The sequence below is a fragment of the Triticum dicoccoides genome, chromosome 7B, assembly GCF_002162155.2.
Source record: "Triticum dicoccoides isolate Atlit2015 ecotype Zavitan chromosome 7B, WEW_v2.0, whole genome shotgun sequence".
In the NCBI taxonomy this organism is placed as follows: Eukaryota; Viridiplantae; Streptophyta; class Magnoliopsida; order Poales; family Poaceae; genus Triticum; species Triticum dicoccoides.
Window position 1 is genome coordinate 761,178,946 of NC_041393.1, and position 4,295 is coordinate 761,183,240.

The 4,295-nt window shown below is 46.4% G+C and overlaps 1 long non-coding RNA gene across 1 annotated transcript; it reads right to left on the reverse strand.

Moving 5' to 3' along the window:
* Nucleotides 1-1,262: 1,262 nt before the first annotated feature.
* On the reverse strand, nt 1,263-2,250 carry LOC119335524. The gene is made up of 3 exons (XR_005161902.1): nt 2,104-2,250; nt 1,821-1,915; nt 1,263-1,594 (listed from the first exon to the last, which is right to left on the reverse strand). It is a non-coding gene; the product is annotated as an uncharacterized LOC119335524 (long non-coding RNA).
* Nucleotides 2,251-4,295: the final 2,045 nt, after the last annotated feature.

Below are 4,295 nucleotides of genomic sequence, written 5' to 3' on the forward strand. Positions count from 1 at the left end.
GCACGGCTGCTGCCGGGACGACAACAAACGGGGCAGCGACGCCCGGGCCTCGGCCCTTTTTTTGGTTCCTTCCTCGCTGGTACCAGGCTACCAGCTGTGTCTCAGTGTCTCTCTTCTCCTGAGCTGGGGCATGCACGCATATGTTGTTGTTTTCTCTTTAATTGCTCGTATGTGATCTTCCGAGATGTTTTTGTCTTTGCGGCAGGTCTTGCCCACATTCTTATTTGATTCCCTTTCTTCTACTATTTTTCTTCAGAGAGATGGCCATGGCCGCTTGATGCCCGAGCGCCGCCGGCCAAGGACCGCCCGCATCTAGACCCTCTCCATGCAATCCCCATCTCGCCGGAGACCTGAACCAAGTCCCATCCAGTGCCCGTGCCATTCTTCACCCTCCCGCCCCGCAGCTCCGTAGCCCGAGCGCTTCAGCCGCCTCGCGCCCGAAGCAGAGGAGAGGAGCTCCCTGCCACGAGCCTCTCCAGCGCCGGCAAACCAGGCCGACCCCGCCTCCTTCTCGCTTCTTAAGAAAGCACATGGGCTTTTCTGTAAAATGCAAAAAAAAAAAATGATTCGTTCTTACTTAAAACAGGACTGCGGGTTAAATTCTCTGAAACAGAGGGACTTTTCTGCAAAATCGCTAGCGACGACGGGCGACAGAAACCCAATTCTCTTATATATATATATATACTAGCAAAAATGCCCGTTGCAACATACTAGCAAAAATGCCCGTGCGTTGCAACGGGAGATACAAAAATAGCTCAGGTCCTTAGTTAAGGTCTCCTCCCTGGAGCAGATCCAGGTCCTCTATTTCAACATGATATCTCATCCATATCGCCGCTTATTTTCCTTCCCTCCATGCCGTTGGCATGTGTAGAACACATAGTTTATGATGCGATAAACATCTCTAGCAGACATTTAAGTGTGTAGGTTCCAGAACGTGAGACTTTTACAATGTCAAGAACATAGTAAAAATTGTTGTCTGTAGCTTGCGACACTTGCAAGTAGTAGAGAGGAGGATGAAGAAGTGGATGGGACAATGGTGCGGGTGCGGCCAACATCGATGATGATCTGGCGATACACAAAGGAGGCAAAGGCAGCACGGGAAGGGCAGATGACTTAGGAGAAACACATGGGTGGGGGTGGGATAGGAGGCATTTGATAAAAATGGCACACATTTCCTTTCATAGTACACTTTTCTTTGTCCTAGATACTTTGCGAGTTGGGACAGGCGTGTTGGGGATAGGAGGCATTTAACTGAAGTTTAGGGTTGCATGAGCAATAATAAGAACAAGCCTGACACCTTGAGGATTCCCATGTGTCTACAGTAATACATATAAATGAAGCACTCTAGTGTGAAAACTAAAAAAGATAAATTGAATCTCAAATTCTTTGTGTCTTGACATCAGGAAAGGAAACTAAGCAATGGTGAGGTCGAATATAAGAATTCAATATAGAAAGCATCATTGTTGTAAGTCCGTTTATTGTAACAATTAGGCTAATGCACAGGATCAATCAGCTAAATCTCGCAGTCGAGGACCTACTTGACCAGCTTTCCAGCAAGCGCCGCGTCTTGGATGCGCGGCTGGGCGAGGTAGTACTGTCACAGGTTGAGTGGTTAATTAGAATTTTATGAAACAATAAGAGATAGAACAGTATCTGTATAATTATTCAAGGAAACTCTGTTGAGCAGTTAATACAGACGACACATCAAACTACAATGCATCCGCAGTATATGACAACCAAAGACATTCGCATAATCTAGAAGACAGCTATGCTATCATATAGATGAAGAAGGGAAGAAAACAGAGGAAATTTGAACTCACATCATTATACTGTTTAGGCTTTGCTTCCTTGTCTCTACCACGTCCTTTTTTCAGCTCTTCTACAGGTTCACCTTCTTCCACTTCAACAACTTTCTCTGACAGATAACACCACCAATGTCAGCAACCAAGATGAAAATAAGCAAAACATTGTTCAGCACCAGTGAGAGACATAGCCAAGCTACATTCGTGACCTGATCAATCTTTTCAAGTTGAAATTCAAAATAGAGGTGTGTCTTTGTGAGCAGATCGTCCAACTGTTGCCTTCAGATCAAAAGCCTCCTACCTTGCAGCTTCTCTTCCCGGCCTCCTCTTCTGCCTCTACCTTGCGCTGGGTTTGACACGAACATAGAGATGGGGAGAGAGGCACGAGGCGGAGCTGCATGGCCGCCTTCGTGGGTCGGCCGCTTGGTGTGGGTGCCCGCCTCAGCCTACCCGCTTTTCCCCTACCGTTGATGATATTTCTCCCGACGACCGCGGCGAAACCATCGATCTGCCAAGACAAACATAAACTGATAATCTGAACTTTGTACCAATTACTCACTGATAAACTCAACGTAACAGATGGCAATGGCATCCAGAAAAAGCATTCGCCTTCATGCACGTGCAATGCAGTTCATAACTGCGATTTGACCCCCATCATATGCTCCAAGGCATAATATTACGTTTAGACTAAAAGGACATGCAACTTTGTTTTCATCAAGGAACTGAATGATGTCAATTCCAGACCGCACGTTTCTTCGGTTCAAGAACAACTAACACCAAGGGAGTTCAGCAAAGATTCTACATAACATTATCAAAAGATCAGTCCTAGTTTTTTCAAGCGGAACAAATACGAATATTTTAGGAAAAAGGTTCAGTAACAAAGAGAGATTGTATTTTTACCTTGGAAAATTAGGATCCTGTATGAGCATCAACTGCGTTGAACGGATCATGGAACAAAATAGTTGTCAGCATACATCACAATGCTCGGGCTATCTGAATCCTTTGTTTCTGCCTGCCACTAAGAGTGCAGCCTCACTCTCCAATGATTTTGATCTCCAAGTATTTCTTTAGCGAATACCACTCAAGGACCCTGCCATACTCCTCACTCTCCATCTCCTTGCCGAGCAGTATGTTATCCTGAATTTTGCCGCTCTGTATCCATGCCTTGTGGCTGACATATGCCATTGTTCCGCAAGTCTTGGCCTCTCCTAATAGCTTTGGCACCATACCAAGAATTCAAGTGATCAAACTTGATTTTCCAGAGCCGACCGTCCCACAAAGTGCAACACGCATGCCTTGTCGAGCTTGAAAATTCAGATCCTTCAACGTTGGTATCTCAGGTGAGCCATCCCAGGAGAAGCACCCATTGCTGACCTCAGTTGCAACATTGGAGCTACCACCTGGTAGCCTATGTATATCATCCATCAACAACTTTTCAAGGCATAGGAAAACATCTGGATTATCCTGAGATGATAAAGCCAACATAAAGCAGATTGCCATTCTGCAATAATAATTAAAATCAAGACTATATCCCAGAAAATTACCATGTTGCAAAGAAGAAGAAAATCTGTTGAAATTAAAGCGCCCCTGATCTAGATGGATGAGATGTTGGTGCAGGTACTGGTAGGCCAGCGACGAGTAAGCAGCCAGGCCGCTGTCCATGGCTTGCAGGTGGATTAGAGCGGGGCTGTAGCTGATGGCGCTGGCGATGTACAACCACGGTGCTGCACAGGCGAGGTGAGGGAGACACGGGGGGAGGCGCAGGCGATGGCGGCCGGGAGCTGCGAAGCCGGTCGTGGCCGTGACCGGAGCTAGGTTTAAGGAGAGGCCATGGATCGAGGCGAGCTCGAGGGGGCCGAGAGAGAAGGAGTAGAACGGATATGAAAGAGGGGCAGGCGGGCTGGGGGAGATCACCGGCGTGCCCCTCGTCGGCGGCGGGCGGTCTCCGGCGGGAGGCGCTGAATCGGGCCGTCGGGCGCCGGCCGGCGCAGAGGGGATTTTTTTAGTCGGGGCAGAGGGGAAACTGGGGAAGGATCGCGGGCTGAAAACTAATAAATGCAGGGGTTTTCTGCAAACAATGAAGCATTTTCTCAGATTCACTTAAACAGGGACTGCGGGTTCAATTAGCAAAAACTACAGGTACTTTTTTGCAAAAAGGACGATGACGTATGACCAGAAGCAATAGCCGGTTTATTAGTAGGTAAAGATAGGTAAAGATTAGTATGTGATATTGCTTTGGACGTGTCTTCTTTTCTAGGGAACGGACGTTTCACTCTTTTTTTTTTTTCTTTCCTTGTTCTCTTTATACAATTTGTATGTTACTTTCCTGGTGTAAAACGATTGGATTGGTGGGCCTATCAGATATACTTTGTAAACATACGGACTTCTAAACATTAGGCTGTAGAGATTCCGTATCTCATTAATCATAGACACACGATGAAGATCTAATGGTTATTTTGAAGTACTTTTTGATGATTAATATGAAGGCCTGTA